Source organism: Canis lupus, chromosome 11 (assembly GCF_003254725.2).
Source record: "Canis lupus dingo isolate Sandy chromosome 11, ASM325472v2, whole genome shotgun sequence".
Classification (NCBI taxonomy): domain Eukaryota; kingdom Metazoa; phylum Chordata; class Mammalia; order Carnivora; family Canidae; genus Canis; species Canis lupus.
The window spans coordinates 51,512,957-51,530,889 of NC_064253.1; the positions used below are offsets into that span (position 1 = coordinate 51,512,957).

At 40.4% G+C, this 17,933-nt stretch overlaps 1 protein-coding gene across 1 annotated transcript in view; it reads left to right on the plus strand.

The window, feature by feature from the left end:
• RUSC2 (RUN and SH3 domain containing 2) overlaps positions 1-17,933 on the plus strand; it is a 70,327-nt gene that overhangs the window by 10,101 nt on the left and 42,293 nt on the right. Inside the window, 2 exon segments of the mRNA XM_035697175.2 lie at positions 8,211-8,301; positions 9,908-9,961. The gene's annotated coding sequence lies outside the window, so the exon portion shown is untranslated.

Sequence of the window (17,933 nt, forward strand, 5' to 3'; positions counted from 1 at the left end):
CAAGTGGTAGTAATAGTTAACAAGGGTCATTGATCTCTGGGGAACAAAAGACAGCTGTGGCTTTGTGTTGGTTTGTGAAGATCTGTAGTAGAGAATCGCAATCTTGTTTTAGAGGGGAGTTCTTTGTTTAAATATTCCACAAGAAAGTGGAGACAAAAAGATAAAATCTGAGCTGTTTTGGTTGAAGGCAAGGAGTTGGGGAAATAGAGTCTAACCTGGTTCTCTCTTTCCCTCCTTTCCTCTCCATCCCCTTCATCTACCTTTCTTTCAGTCCCCTGAAAGAGCTTTGTAAAGCACAATTTGAAAGCCACTGATAAAGATGTTTCTCCTGCTAAGCCATGTCTCCAAAGTAGAAACATGTTCAAATAAATGGTTGAATAGGAGTTCCCATCATCTTCGATTGACCACCCACCAATAGCCAATCATGGTTTGAGAGAAGGATAACCAAAATGTGCTCGGCACATTTGATTCCTAAATTCCTATATGAAATTGATAGCTTTAATTTAACAGACTGCATCAAACTAGGAAAATGAATTATAGATATCTTTTGCCCCTTAATCTAAGACCTGTGCTAACTTGTTGACCCTTTTTAGCCCAAAGCCAAGGAAAATTTTTCTAGCCATACTTTCTTGTTTATAGTATATTTAATATCTTTTATTCCGCTTCTTTTTTTAAAAAAAGATTTTATTTATTTATTAATGAGAGATACAGAGAGAGAGAGAGAGAGGCAGAGACACAGGCAGAGGGAGAAGCAGGCTCCATGCAGAGAGCCCAATGTGGGACTCGATCCTGGGACTCCAGGATCACACCCTGGGCCAAAGGCAGGCGCTAAACCACTCAGCCACCCAGGGATCCCCAGTATATAAAAAATTTTGTTTTTTAGACTATTTCATAATAATGTATATGCTTTAAAATATATACACTGAACATTGGGGAGCTCTGCACCTCCTTCCTTTTGAGTACTCTTAGCCTCTTTGCCCAGTTTCCTCTAGATGTCCTTTTCAAACTTGAGTGTGCATAAAAATCACCTAGATCACTTTTGAAATTCTGATTCAGTAAGTCTGGCTTGAAGCCAAGTATTTACCTTTCTAATAATAAATTCCCAATGAAGCTGATTCTACTGGTCCATCGACCACACTCTGAGAACTACTGTTAGATCCACACTCTAATCTCAGCCTCTTAATCAGTGATTCTCAGAGTTGATCAAGTGTAAAAGCTTTTTTTAGAGGGTGGCGGGTGCAGGTGGGGGAAGCTCCATGTAGAGGACCCAAGAATTGAAGGCAAATAGTGCCACTGTCTAAGAGTGTTATTTGGGGCATATCATTTCCACACTGGATTTTCTTCCTTTGGAGATTAGGACTATAAATCTCTCACTCATTCAAGATTAAAGGATTGTGGAGAACAGTTCTCAGGAAATGCTATTAATTGCCCAGACTTTAACCTAGAAAATATTTAAGCTTAAATGTCTTTTTATGGAGAAAGATGAAGTGAAAGGTATTGTGACATTTTCCCTTTGAAACTTGAAGCAAAATCTTGTCTATTTTTAAGAATGTTTTCTGAAAAATATATTGTATTTTTTTCTTATTATAGATAAATATGCTCACCATGGAGAATCTAAAAAATAAAGACAAGTATAAAGTAAAAGTATACCACTGAACAGTTCTTGAAAGCTACGTTTTTTTAAATTGAGGTGTAGTTGACATACAACATTAGTTGTATTATATATTAGTTTCAGGTGTACAACATAATGGTTTCAGAGGTGATGAAAATATTACAAAATTAGATTGTGCTGATGGTTGCACAACCCTATGAATATGCTAAAAATCATTGAATTGTACATTTTTATTTTAAAGATTTTATTTATTTATTCATGATAGTCACACAGAGAGAGAGAGAGAGGCAGAGACACAGGCAGAGGGAGAAGCAGGCTCCATGCAGGGAGCCCGATGTAGGATTCGATCCCGGGTCTCCAGGATCGCGCCCCCGGGCCAAAGACAGGCGCCAAACCGCTGCGCCACCCAGGGATCCCGAATTGTACATTTTTAATACGTGAGATGTATGGTATGTTAATTATATGTCAGTAAAACAATTTTACATTTATATAATTTACATATAAAAATTCATTTGTGGGATCCCTGGGTGGCGCAGCGGTTTGGCGCCTGCCTTTGGCCCAGGGCGCGATCCTGTAGACCCAGGATCAAATCCCACGTCAGGCTCCCGGTGCATGGAGCCTGCTTCTCCCTCTGCCTGTGTCTCTGCCTCTCTCTCTCTCTCTCTCTCTCTCTCTCTCTCTGTGACTATCATAAATAAATAAAAATTTAAAAAAAATTCATTTGTACATAAGGATAAAGGCAAAGTTTGAGGCCCTTTGTGAATGTCAGACTGAACCAAAGGTCTGGTCTCCCTGTTCTTTAGGCTGTTTTCTATCATATATTCATGTACCTCACACAATGTCTGACAAATAATATAAGCTCAAAAAATATTTATGTAATGAATGAATTATGGTAACTGAACTGACTTAAACCTTGTTAAGCAAATCTACATTCCTGAGGGTTTTTTTTTTAAGATTTTATTTATTTATTCATGATAGATACACACAGAGAGAGAGAGAGGCAGAGACACAGGCAGAGGGAGAAGCAGGCTCCATGCCGGGAGCCTGACGCGGGACTTGATCCCGGGACTTGATCCCGGGACTCCAGGATCGTGCCCTGGACCAAAGGCAGGCTCTAAACCACTGAGCCACCCAGGGATCCCTCCTGAGGCTTTTTTGCTTTCACCAAAGATCCATAAATTTAGTAAACATCTACAGAAATTCTAGCCTGGCCCCAGGATGAGTTTGGTTTTGACCCTATAAAACAAGTTTTAATGAAGATAGAATGGTCAATTAACACTAGTAGACTGGATAAAGATCTTACAAAAAGAAGATCTATAAATCAAGCTGAACATGAGCATAAGTAGAAGTTTTAAAAAATAAGATACATTAAAACAATTTAAAAATAAAATAATAAAATAAATTTAAATCACCTGTAATCCCATCTGCTTATCCTTTCTGTTTACACACATATATAAATTTTTTTAGGAATGTAATTATAGCATTAAAATTATTTTGTAGGAACGTCTGGGTGGCTCAGCAGTTGGGCGCCTGCCTTCCGCCCAGGTCGTGATCCCGGAATCCGGGATCAAGTCCTGCATCAGGCTCCCTGTGAGGAGCCTGCTTCTCCCTCTGCCTGTGTCTCTGCCTCAATCTCTCTCTCTCTCTCTCATTCTGTCTCTCATGAATAAATAAATAAATAAATAAATAAATCTTTAAAACAAATTATTTTGTATTCTAGTTTCTTTTTTTTTAACTTTTAATTTTTTTTTTTTTTTAAGATTTTATTTATTGGGCAGCCCTGGTGGCGCAGCGGTTTAGCGCCGCCTGCAGCCCAGGGCGTGATCCTGGAGACCCTGGATCGAGTCCCACGTCAGGCTCTCTGTATGATGCCTGCTTCTCCCTCTGCCTGTGTCTCTGCCTCTCTCTCTCTCTCTCTCTCTCTCTCTGAATAAATAAATAAAATCTTAAAAAAAATTTATTTATTCATTTGAGAGAGCTTATTGAGAGAGCACAAGCAGTGGAGAGGGAGACACACACTCCTCACTGAGCAGGGAGCCCCATGCAAGGCTTAGTCCCAGGAACCTCTTAACTGACTGAGCCTACCCAGGCGCCCCGTATTCTACTTTCTTTTAACTAATATTATTTCATAAGCATTTTTCCATGTTGCTATGTAGGCTCTATGGTTTATGGCTTAGTGTATTCCATTCATTTGTTGGAGTATCCTCAATGGTAGCCCTTTAGCTTCATTCACATTACAATTATTCTCTTAAAAATATATTTGTCTAGTAAAACCCTAACCCTGAAAGAACATAACCCCTCACCTTCCCTCTGTCTGTATTCAAATAGCTACACATTGCTGGAGAAAATTGTACAGCCCAGCAGATTTATTATCACTTTAAATTCATTATCACCCAATTTATGTTGGCCAGCAAGCTTACTATATTTTTCTAAGTTGTTCCTCCACTCTTTATAACAAACATTTTATACTTTCACTACCTTTATAACCTCTTACCCTCCTTTTTTCCTTCCATTCTCTCAGTTGATGACCTTGACTCATGAACTGCAGAAAGAAAAAATAAGTCCTAAAACATGAACTCTCTGACTTTCTACTACCAATCTGCAAATATCTATACAGCCATCCTCTCTTCACTAGTTGGAATTAAGGAAATATCCCAGGTCCCAACAAAGGCTAATCCCTCCCTGATACACTGGATTGCACATCCTCCTACGTTATCTTTTTTTTTTTTTTTTTTAGATTTTATTTATTCATAGAGACACAGAGAGAGAGGGGGGGGGCAGAGGAACAGGCAGAGGGAGAAGCAGGCTTCATGCAGGGAGTCCTATGTGGGACTCGATCTAGGGTCCCCAGGATCACACCCCAGGTTGCAGGCGGCGCTAAACTGCTGTGCCACCGGGACTGCCCCTACATTATCTTTTTAATCATTGTAGAACCCTGAAATGTTTGCAGTTGATTCGCTGCCCCATGACTCTTTCCCCATTGAAACCAAACAGAGTTTATTTCGGAGAGTTTATCTAACTTCTTCCCCACTGGCCTCTGAAAGTTAACATAGCTGGATATGATGGTTGAGATGATGATAGCCATCCTAATAGAATATCTGAATGACGTGCTGAGGCTCTGAGTTAACTATCCCCACAATAACTCTACCTCTAGCCTTCTTGATAGATATGACTAATAAACTTCCTCCATTGTTTAAGCTGTTTTGAGATTGTTTTTTATGCCCATGCAACACAGAGTATTATACCTAAATGATACATTGTTTAAGCTACCCCAAATAAATCTGTATCCTGAGTAAAAAAAAAAGTGTGATTGCTATATAGATGGAACCTCAAGACAATTACCACTCCTGCCCACCCTTTCTGATCTGTTTGCTGATCCTAAGTTCAACCTATTTAGAAATTCTGGAGCTACTACTGCTTCTCAGGATATTGCTTATCATTTAATTCCTCTCTTTTCTAAATCTTCAACATCAGTGGGGAAGAAATAAGAAAAAAGAAGGAAAGGAGGGAAGGAAGAGGAAGGAAAAGAAGAAAGGAAGGAAGGAAGGAAGGCAGATAAGTGCATTTCCCGGAATTGAAGAACATGAGACTCCAAATTGAAAGTCTGGGCCCACTGTGTACCCAATACAACAAATAGAAATAACCTACCCAAGCGTACCTCAACATCACAGTTTGGAACCCTGGAGATTTGAAGAAATTCCAAAACTCTTCTTTAGAAAAAAAAAATTATATACAAATATCAGGAATCAGAATGGCATTGGGCTGAACAATAATGGAATCTAATTAGCGAGCAATAGAGCGGCGCTTTCGAATTTCTGAGAAGAATTGATTTCTGGGCACCTTTGGCTCAGATCGAGATCTTGGGGTCCTGTAATTAAGTTCCACATCAGGCTCTCCATAGGGAGGCTGCTTCTTCCTCTGCCTATGTCTCTGCCTCTCTCTGTGTGTCTCTCATGAATAAATAAAATCTTAAAAAATAAAAATGAAAAAAGAATTGATTTCCCTCTCTCTTATTTTTTTTAATTTTTATTTATTTATGATAGTCACACACACACACACACACACACACACACAGAGGCAGAGACAGAAGCAGGCTCCGTGCACCAGGAGCCCGACATGGGATTCAATCCCAGGTCTCCAGGATCGCGCCCTGGGCCAAAGGCAAGCGCCAAACCGCTGCACCACCCAGGGATCCCTTCTCTCTCTCTCTCTTTTAAATTAGGCTCCATGCCCAACATGGAGCTTGAACTCATGACCCTGAGATCAAGACCTGAGCTGAAACGAAGAGTCAGACACTTAACTGACTGAACCATCCAGGTGCCCCAGAAGAATTTCTAGCCTAGGATTTTATGCACAACCAAATTATCATCTGTGAAAGTTTAAGCTATATATTTTCAGACATTCATTTAAAAAATGTTCCTTCTGTGTATTATTTCTTAGGAGACTACTACTAAAGGATATGCTCCAGCAAAAAGGGGAGAGTAAAGAAGAAAGAAAAAAAAAAAAACTGTGGGTTCTAGAACCTAGAGCAACTAGCATAAGAGAAAGGCAAAGGAAATTCCTAGGATGATGATAAAGAGAAGCCCAGCATGATAGTAGTGTCATAAGTGCAGAAAGGAGTCCATTCAGAATGCATCAGGAGAACAGAAAGTTCCAGGAGGATCTTTCAGGGAAAAAGCCAAAAAACCTGTATTTGACCATTTGGAAAATTATATTGAGAGGGATTTTTACTATTCTGCTATACAATTTGGGAAGAATTAGGGACAAATGTGTACCAAACTAAACCAAAAGAGTCTCAAGTATTAAAAACTATAAATTAGGGGATGCATAGGTGACTCGGTGATTGAGCATCTGCCTTCTGCCCAGGGCATGATCCCGAGAGTCCCAGGATCGAGTCCCACATCAGTCTCCCTGCATGGAGCCTGCTTCTCTCTCTGCCTATATCTCTGCCTCTCTCTGTGTGTCTCTCATGTATAAATAAATAAAGTTTTTTAAAAAATAAAAACTATAAATTATATAATAATAGTGAGGTCCACTGACTACCAAGTCACAGTAAGCAGATGTTATAGTTTAACCAGAAATTGTGAAGAAGGTGGGTGTGAAATTGCTGAGTATTTATCTTTTATATTAGGAGTCAAAAGAAAATGTTTAAAACCAAGAAATAGCTAAATAAGCATATTATTTATAAACATGGACATAAATGCCAGCTGAGACAGCTAAAAGATTTGAAAGTAGTGGTCTCTGGAGAATGACACAGGTGAGAAAGGTAGAGCAGAGGATTGTTATTTTTCATTATAAGTGTGAAATAGTCTTTAACTTTGTAACCATATCCATCTATCAATTAGATAAAATAAATATTAATTTTTAAAAAATCCTTTGACCCCACATCACCCTCGTGGTACTGTCCCATTTCCCTACTCTCTACTTTTTACTTCTCTACTCTCTTTAACAGCTAACCTTCCTTGGCCATCTGTGCTGTCTCCGCTACTCAATTTTTTTTCATTCATTCATTCATTCATTTATTGAGAAAAAGAGAGATGTGCAGGGCTGGAGGAGGAGGGAAGGAAGAGAGAGAGAATCTTAAGTAGGTTCCATGCCTAGCGCATAGCCTAACGTAGGGCTTGATCTCACAACCCTGAGATCATGACCTGAGCCAAAATCAAGAGTCAGATATTTAACCCACTGAGTTACCCAATCACCCCTACATTCACTTTTGAACCATCTTCTGTCTAACTTCATTTCCCACCACTCCCCTGAAATGATTTATATCAAGATCACCAGTGAAATCCAGGTTGTCAAATATGATGAACACTTGCAGCCACAGTGGCTTCCTTTCACTTTTCCCAAGATATTCCCAAGTACTAACCATTTTCTTCCTCCAGCCTTTCCCACATGTCATTCTCTCTGCCTAGAATGTTTTTCCCCCACGCTTAACCTGTTTAACTTCCTTTTAACTCACCTTTCATGGATCAACTTAGACGTTTTATCAGAAAGGCCTTCCCTGACTTCTTAACCAGTGCTTTAATTAGTCTTAAGCAAGTCCTCCTAATACCCTATACTACTTTTCATGACATTTATCACACTTAGTAATTATATTTTTATTTGTGTGATTGTCTGTTTTCCTTCAGTAGTTTGTAAGCTCAGTGAGGACAGGGATAAAATCCCTTTTGTTCACCATTGTATTCCTAGCAATAGTCTCAATTCCTGACCCATAGGGATCTTTGCCCAGAGATTGAATATAACCCTTGAAAATGATGTAGAAGGAGAGCCTAGAATTAAAGTAATAATTATAGGAATTGAAAGAGAGGATAGACTAGAAAGACTTTTCTACCACAGAAGCTATAGGGCTTGGGGAGAGTCACCCTTGGGGATGGTACATGTCTGGAAATAATTAAATCTTTTTAGGAGACTGTTGTCAGTCCATGAGTTTATGTGGAGGACTCACTTTCACTATGTTCTGCTGACACTGAGCGATTCCGGTAGTCCAGGGCCTGAATTCACTGTGTTCACTGGTTAGGAAATTCTTGATTCACAGATAAGTTGCAAACTTACTCTAACGTTCTTTCTTTGTATTCCTTTGGGATGTTTCCTGGGACAGAGCCACTTTACAACTTAGGGGATAAAGAACAGAGCCATGAAGAAAGGTTAAAGGAATTTGAGATGTTACGCCTATTGAAAAGAAAACACAGGTATGATGGTGACAAGATTCCCTGTTGTAAATTAGTAAATTGAATAGTAGTACAGTCTCGAAAAGGTAATAGGAGGGATTGGGTTCAAGAAGAGATTCTTGACTCACGTTTATTATATTTGCCATTTACCAAGCCCTCACTAAATACCAGTCACTGTACCAGAAGTTTTCTGTACTTCTAACTCCCACCACCACCCCATAAGAGAGGTATTATTATCCCCATTTTATAAGTGAAGAAAGTCAGGCTGAGGAGAATCAAATAACTTGCCTTGGGGCACCTGGGTGGCTCAGGTTGAGGGTCTGCCTTTGGCTCAGGTTGTGATCCCATGGTCCTGGGATCAAGTCCCACATCCGGCTCCCTTCAGGGATCCTGCTTCTCCCTCTGCCTATATCTCTGCCTCTCTCTGTGTGTTTCTCATGAGTAAATAAATAAATAAAATCTTTAAAAAAAATAACTTGCCCCATGCTGCAGAATTAGTTCTTAAGAGCAGAATTACATACCAACCTTTTCATAACTCTCTCTGTTGACCAGAAAGAAAAAAAAAAAAATGAATGGTCTATAGCTAGGAAGAGCAAACCAGGGCTCTGTTTCTTCACTGTAATGGACGGTAATTTTCTAGCTGAAGTGATTTCCATAAACAATATGAAGTAAGCAGGGACTGAACTCTAGCGAAATGAATGGCCATAAAAGTAGAGTTCAACTGGGAGCAGAGTATTGATAGAGTCTAGTGACTCCTTCAAGGACTAGAGTTTTCAGTTCAAATACAGATCATTTCAGTTGCCAAATCAGTGTAAACTGATCTCTCATTAACAAATATGTTAACTGGCCTCCCTGGACAGAGCTTGCTTTTATGGATTAGCTGTCTTTCCCTTGAATGTAGCATATTCCAAAGGCCTACTTCATAGATCATTTGGTCATAGTTATTATTTGTTTAGTCTCCCCGGGTGAACTATAAGCTCCATGAAGGAAAGCACCAGGTCTGTTCTGATGGCATAATACAGTATCTGGCACTTCATAGTATTCAGTCAGTTTATTGACTGATTCATCTAGTCCTTGTGCAAGACTTTGGCATCTGAGGTTCTTCAGGCCACAGGCAAATTCCTCTATACATCTGCCTAAAGTATGGAGAAAGAAGCCCTTCCAAAGCCCTGCTGGTATGCTTCTAGGTCAAGCTATTAGATTTCCCAGACCTGGCCTCTTTTGAGTGAGCCCCAAAGACTTGATTCTGTTTGGGCTCTGGTTTTGGCAATGGGGCTTGTCCTTGTTCTGAAATTTTAACAGCGGGTAGATCAGGCTGTTTCCAGGAGAACTCAGTGGGTCCACAACTCAGGGACAATGGATGGAGTTCAGTTCCTGCTTTCTTTGCTGGAACCTCCCCATCTCTGCCCAGAGATATCTCCAGTATAGGTTGGCCAGTCAGGAAATTCCAAGCTCTTTTCCTGAAACTCTAAATAGCTTGAGGAATCTCTCCAGCTGGAGTTGGAAAAGCTCCCAGCAGAGAGCTGGGTCTTACATAACTTTATAGACTGACCATTTTTAGGAAAAAAACAAACTGTTCCTCAGCTAGCGCTGGACTCTTAGAGATACATCCTGCATTCTTTCCTAGATGCTCAGCAGCCCCACTGGAGGCAGCTCATAGAACGGAATTGAAGACCAACGGGTGAGGTTAAAAGGGGGGAGATGAAGAAAGAGGAGGAGGTGTGGTCTGTCATTCTGGCTGGAACATGCTGTACTAGTTCTGTAGCTTCAGCTCTCGCTAGCAGTAGAGGGAGTTCAGAGCTGTGTGTGAGGGAGGCTCTGGGAGAGGAATTATACCTAGGCATACTCACCCTGCACTTCCAGAACCCAGCCACTGCACTCACTTGGTCCTCCCAGCACCCCACACCCCAAAAAGGAGTAGAACTAGTGTGTAAATATGTCTACCACGGTCATAAACCAAATTCTGCTCTGGAGAAAAAAGTTTTTTTCCAGTTTAATTTGGTGAAGATTCAGTTCCTCCTTAGTTCAATTCAGTGAACATGTTGAGCTACATGGCAGGTTCTATACTAGGTTAAGTGACTACTGAGATGAGCAAGACTCTATCCTTAACCTGCAGCCAAGAAGAGAGGAAATGTATATACTAATTATAATGTACTTCTTTGCTTTTTTTTTATTAAGATTTTTATTTATTTATTTGAGAGAGAGCATGTGAGAGAGAGCAGGAGCAGAGGGAGGGGCAGACTCCCCACTAAGCAAGGAGCCCCATGCTGGGCTCAATCCTAGGACCCCAAAATCATGGCCTGAGCCGAAAGCAAAACACTTAAGTGACTGAGCCACCCAAGTGTCCCTATACTTCTTTGCTTTATAGTTCTTTGTACTTCATGTAATTCTTGTGTTCTTAACTCTTGTAAAGATAACCATCAAGTTTATGTCTACCTGTGAACTAGCTAATTCAAGATAAACAAAAATACAAGAAAATGTCCCCTCTTCAAAGATGTGACCAGTTACTTTACCAAATTATTCATGAAAGGGGCAGGCACAAGTTTTAAGAACATTCTCACCTTAATTAATTGTTTTTATTTCCATAATTTTCTCAAGCTAACGTAAGGCATTTTAGAACTTTGAATATAACTTAGATCTTCTAAAATAACGAATAGCTTTCTCAACAAATTATAATTTGCCCTAGAACATGCCTAGAGTTTCTTCTTCTCTGAAATAGATGTTAGGCACTTAATAAATACTTGTTGCCTCAGTACAGGTGTCTGTCCTCTTTTGGCTATAAATGGGTGGTCCCTCATGTCTCCTATGATGATATGGTCCATGAGGCGCAGACCCTCCAGCCTAAAAGGATCCTAATTGGCCTAAAAGAATCATCAGCCCATTTACTGCCAGAAAACTCAAAATACAGATAAAGAAAAAGAACTAAATGTGTATACATTTTTAAAAAATAAAAATGGGAAAAAATAAGAAATAAAAAAATAAAAATAAAAATGGGATCACACCATGAATTGTACCTTATAAGTTACTTTATTAAAAAACTATATCATGATATAATTAATTTTAAAAACTATATCATGGAACATAGGGGAAGGGAAGGAAAAACAAAATAAGACGATAAATAAAACCATAAGAGACTCTTAACAATTAGAAACAAACTGAGGGTCACTGGAGGGGAGGTGGGTGAGGGGATGAGGTAACTGGGTAATGGGCATTAAGGAGGGCACTTGATGTGATGAGCACTGGGTGTTATATGCAACTGATGAATCACTAAATTCTACCCCTGAAACTAATAATACATTATATGTTAATTAAATTGAATTTAAATAAAATGTTTTTAATCCTGAAAAAAACCCTGTATTATGGACATAGTTTCTTCTCAACAACTGTTCTAAAACAATATTTTTTTTATGTGTTGTAGAATATTTCATTATGGCTACCTCATAATTTATCTAATCAATACACTAATGACAGAGCACTTAGAATAATTTTTTAAATTTTTGCTTCTATAAATGGTGCATCAGCAATCATCCTTATGTATATATCCTAATGTACTTTTATCATGTTATTTCTTTTAAATTTATTTTCTAGAAGTAGACTGAGGAGAATACTTATTTCAAATTCTGATACATGTTGCTTAGCTGCCCTCTTGAAAATTTCATTCATTCAAAAATGTTTATGTATGCCAGACTCTGTCTGGGGATATAATAGTTTTGGGAAATATAATAGTGAATAATGAGGGCAGCCCCAGTGGCACAGCAGTTTAGCGCCGCCTGCAGCTCAGGGTGTGATCCTGGAGACCAGGGATCGAGTCCCACATCGGGCTCCCTGCATGGAGCCTGCTTCTCCCTCTGCCTGTGTCTCTCCCTCTCTCTCTATCGCTCATGAATAAATAAATATAAAAATTAAAAAAAATAGTAGATAATGATAGACAAGGTTCCTGTCCTATGGAGCTTGCCTGTCTAGCATTACAAGCTAAATAAACAATTCTAAAACACAGTACAGAGAAGCTCAAGGTGCTTTGGGAGCGTGTAACCAGGGCACATAATGTGGTCTAGGAAAAGCCATTGAACGTGTAATGTTTCAACTGAAAACCTGAAGGATGAATAAGAGTTGGCCAAATTGAGGGGCCATGTTCCAATCAATAAAGAGGTAAATTTAGATATAACTACAGGGCAAGGTAGGAATGGCAAAAGATGAGACCAGAGAGGTAAATTATGAAGGTCAGACTACAGAGTTTGAATTTTTTGGAAAATCTTTGAATATTTTTAAGCAAAAAGATGATACAAATAGTCTTCATTTTCAAAGGATGGTGCTGGGAAAGGAGATCAGGTTAGAGGTTGATGTAGGAGTTCAGACAACTGGTAAGTATAGCTTAGTCTTGGGTAGTAGCATTGGGGGTGGAGATGGGTGGATAGAGACTTAGTGGTTATTGGGATGTAGAATATATAAAGTGGAAGTAGACAGGAGTAACAGAAACCCAAAACTAAGGACTTAAATAATATCAGAGTTTATTTTTCAACAAAAACAACAAAAATGCAGAGGTAGACAGTCCTAGGCTGGTATGCAGCTCTGTAGTCTAAATGAGAGACTCAGGCTCCTTCTGATTTTTTTGCTCTAATATACCTAGGCCATCTTTGTGGTTCAAGATGGCTACTATAGTTCTAGCCATCATACCTACCTTCCTGATATCAGGATGGAGGAAGGCAAGAAGGATATACTTTGTTCATCATAAAGAGATTACCCAGAATTCTCACAACACTTTGACCATAACTTAGTCAAATAGTCACTCCTATCTAAAAGAAGAAGAATTTTCAGTTGGAAAACATTATACCCAGCTGAATATCAGGATTCTGTTAATTCGAAAGAGAAAGGGAGAATAGATGTTTGACTGGCAACTAACAATCTGGGGCTTCGGAAGGTGGGGAACTACAATTCGGCCAAATTGATTACAAGATAACATTGATTACACAAAGATATACCACTATTGAAAAGAGACTTATTTGGCAATTAGGCAAAGATTTACATGGTAAAATCCTATTTATTGTTGTCAAAGAAGAAACAAGTGTTAGTTCAGATAAGGCCCCAGTTTACGTGTGAATATACCTATATTGATTTGACCTGAATCACTGTCACACAAAATCGTCATGCTTGTGATTTTAAGCACCTTGTCATTCATTAGTATTCAGACTATAGAAAAGAACCAACCAGGACACCTCACTGGCCTAGTTGGAGGAGCATGAGACTCTTGGTCTCGGGGTTGTGAGTTCAAGCCCCACATCAGGTATAGAGATTACTTAAATCAATAAATATTTTAAGAAAAAGAAAAGAGCAGACCAACAGATTGCTGCTATTTAGAACAAAAAACTAAACAGGACTCAGATGAAGACATTTGCTTATTGTTCTTCTCCACCAAGGATATTAGGAGTGTATTACAGTAGAAAAAGCAAGGGCTTTGGAGCGAGTCTGACAAGAATTCCAAGCCCAACTCCCCTACTTTCTAGCTCAGTGGCATTGGATAAAGTTATGTCTGCCAGAGCCTTGGTTTCCTCAGCTGCAGAATAGGGGAAATGATAGCTACTTTGTTGGGGTGCCTGGGTGGCTCAGTCAGGTAAATGTCTGCCTTCAGCTCAGGTCATGGTCTCAGGCTCCCTGATCCTGCTCTCTCTTGCTCTCTCTCTGTCTCTCGAATAAGTAAATAAAATCCGTAGAAGGAAAAAATAATAGCTACTAATACTAAAATCTTTAGTTGTAAGTCTTTTACTTCTTTCTAATCCATTTTATGTGGGGAGGCATAACTCCCAACTATTCCTGACCCTGTGCACACTGTCCTTAGGTTGCTTCTGTAGCATTTTGAACCAGTTTATAAAACCTGTAGCTGTGATAGAGGCTAAATTCACAGTCATCCCTAAGTTTTTGATCAAAAATGAGTTCATCTCCCCTACCCCCCCTCCACCACCTCTCATCCATATTTACCATGTCTACACCCTTCTGACTGTTGATAGTTTCCTTGCTATCCACAACCATACCACATACAGAAATGGAAGGGATGGGGAAGAGAGGAGGACTTGGGACCTCAGCCAATTCAAGTGTGGGTTGGGACCTCGGAGCAAGAAAACAAAAACAAAAACAGGCCTTGCAGAGGCATGGTATAGTATTATTAGGCAGAAATAGAAAGATGAGACTGTTTATGGCTCTGTCTGCACTCCAGAATGCTAATGCAACACGCTAAATTCCACAAATGTTTTTTAGGTGCTTTTTTTAAAAAAAGGAATTAGCCTGTCTGTTAGCTCCAATGCAAATAACCTTAGAATTCTTCCTTCACATTCCTCAGTGGCTCCTTAGAGGGGAGTGCCTCTGAAATACACACATCAGCCCTGCAGGAAGTGGAAAGAGGATCTCTGGGCAGGCTCAGCAGATCAGAATTTGGAGATCCAGACCTTGAATAGATAGGCCTTTAAGGTCTAGAGGCAGCATATTATGGCCCACAAACTGAAAATAGTTTTTACGTTTTTAAAGAACTGTGAAACAAAACAAAACACACACACGTGGCCCATGAAAGCCTGAATATTTCCTCTTTGGCCCTTTACATATCTACACATAGAGTTTGCTACACAGAGGGTGGGTCTCACCAGAGGCTGCAGGATGTCAGAACATTTGTTTTGAATCCCAGCATAGACACTTGCAGAACAAGAGGTGTCAGCATCATTGAAGAACAGATTTCTAGTTCTCCTGTTCATGAGTTCTGGAGACCTGGCAAACTAACCCCATAGTCAGAGATTGCTAGGCTAGAAAGAGGGAAGGCTTGTGTTGGGTTTGGAATATAGTGTTGCCTTTGTTCTAACTGAGCAGTGGAACTCATCCTTTCATTAATGTTGCTTTCTCAGGCCTTAGGCTAAGTCCAGTTGCTAAGTACTGATGCTAAATGCTGTATCACTGGGATACAAGCCTCAGATCAGTATCCTGGGCTTGGGCATTGGGAGAATTAGATTTGTAGATAGAGCAAGTGGATGAGTCTAGGTGTTTCTTTCTGCTTGCATGTTTTTACTTTCTCCGTTACACATTAGTGGAAATTAATACCTTCTGTCTAGGTAAGCAGATTCCTAACTATTTCAACTGTACTTCAAACCGGAAGTAGGGGTTATAGGCCTGAAGGAAAGAAACTACACTTTCCAGCATGGCCACCATGACCTGAAAAGCCAGGGCTCCACACCTATATGCATGAATGACAATTATATTTCTAGAATACTTTGGTTCAGAGAATTTACAGCATTTACATTTGCTACTACTTTTTTTTTTTTTTAGCTTTTATTTACTGGGGTGCCTGGGTGGCTCAGCGGTTGAGCATTTGCCTTTAGCTCAGGTCTTGATCCTGGGGTCCTGGGATCAAGACCTGCATTGGGCTTCCTGCAGGGAGTCTGCTTCTCCCTCTGCCTATGTTTGCCTCTCTTTCTCTCTGTCTCTCATGAATAAATACATAAAATCTAAAAAAAAAGGGGGGGGGTCATGTGTTTATTTATTTGAAAGAAAGAAAGAGAGCGTACACAAGCAAGGGGAGCAGCAGGCAGGAGAGGAAGAAGCAGGCTACCCACAGGAGCAGGGAGCGTGATGTGGGTCTCAAACTCAGGACCATGGGGTCATGACCTGAGCCAAAAGCAGATGCTTAACCAACTAAGCCGCCCAGGTGCCCCTGTTGCTACTTATTTTTTTTTAAAGATTTTATTTATTCATTCATGAGAGACACAGAAAGAGAGGCAGAGACATAGGCAGAGGGAGAAGCAGGCTCCCTGCGGGGAGCCCGATGCGGAACTCGATCCCAGAACCTTGGGATCACACCCTGAGCCAAAGGCAGATTCTCAACCACTGAGCCACTCAGGCATCCCTCTACTTATTATTTTAATTTCTTAGATATTTTGCCTTGCCACAACTGCCAGAAGATGGATACAATGAGCCCCTTTACCTTTGAGAGGATAGGTACTCTGCCCTGAGATGACCCAGCAGGTCTGAGAAAAACCAAGAATGAAAGCAGTGTTCCTGTCCTTGGGCATCTTGCCACTATCCTGGGCATGAGTAGCTTCCAGATAAAGCTGAGCTCAAATCCCATGTCTCTAGTGATCAAATCTGGTTGTTTCTGAGACTGCATTGTTGTTCTGATGACCAGGTAGATAAGCCTTGAATAAAAGGGAAAAAAAAATGTATTGAATGAGTGGCTCACCAGCCTACCTTCTTGCCAGCACCCTGGATGCCGAAGGTAATGATATGTTGTGTCACTGATGATGGTTATGAGTCAGCCACAGGCAGGAAGATGATGGAGTCACTGTTACTGTGCATTTGGCTGCTTGGCTGCTTTCTTTGTACTTCAGCATTCCTACCTGGTGTGTGGTACATTTTTATCATTCCACAGCAGTCTGCTGTGCACATGGCCCCTTAGTAGGTTATTTACATTGGCTATCCAGCTGTCAGACTTCTCACATCCCTATCTGCCTAATAGGGCAAGATGAAATCTGAATTAGAAGCTGCCTTTCTTTTTTTTTTTTTTTAACTTTTTTTTAAAATTTATTTATGATAGTCACAGAGAGAGAGAGAGAGAGGCAGAGACATAGGCAGAGGGAGAAGCAGGCTCCATGCACCGGGAGCCCAACGTGGGTCTCCAGGATCGCACCCTGGGCCAAAGGCAGGCGCTAAACCGCTGCGCCACCCAGGGATCCCTAGAAGCTGCCTTTCAGAGAGACTAGTGGGATATCCACAGAGTTCCAGAGACTGTAGTCAAAGTGCAAGGTCCCTAAGACAGACCCCAATCTATAGGCCTTGAGGGATAAAAATGCTTTCAGGAAAGATTTTCTGGGTACTGGCTCCAGGTCAGAAAGGTGAGGGCTGGTTTCTTGGTGTTTCTCTCCTGTTGTGTCATGTTTAGGAAGAGCTCTGGCAAAATAAATTTTCAAGGGATTTGATCTGCCTGCTAAAAACTCTATGCAAACCAATTAAGGATCAGCCTAACCAATTATTGTTTCAGATATCAGCACTTATCTGGGACTTGTGACTGATAAGGCTGAGCTTCTGGTTAGTTGAGTAACAGTCTTTTTTTTTTTTTTTTTTTTTTTTTTAGATTTTATTTGACAAACAGAGAGAGTGCGAGCACAAACAGGGGGAGAGGCAGAGGGAGAGGGACAAGCAGGTTCCCTGCTGAGCAGGAAGTCTGATGTGGGGCTCAATTCCAGGACCCCAGGATCGTGACCTGAGCTGAAAACAGATGTTTAACCAACTGAGCTACCCAGGTGCCCCAAGTGACAGTCTTTTCTTGACTTTATTCAGATCATTTCAGTGCAGCTAGTTTATATCACGTATATATGTGTACACCCTTCCAAAACAGTGTATTAAGTCTTTTGTGCAGGGCCTGTATGACTCTTGCTAGAAAGAGCAGTTCTCAGTTGAAGTCTTCCTGCTCCCAGAAATTTTGGACCAGACAGCTGGACGTGTGACAGCTCTGTTTGTTTCCTTTTCCCTTCCTTGTCTCTGTGAATTCTGAACTGTTTTTCAACAAGGCTCACTTCCCTCAGAATCCAACTTAGCATCCTAGAGAAGAAGCCTGAGGCCACTCTTATAGCAGGAAGCTGTCCTAGATTTGAGCAGTAACCAGTAGAACTTGATACTGACGC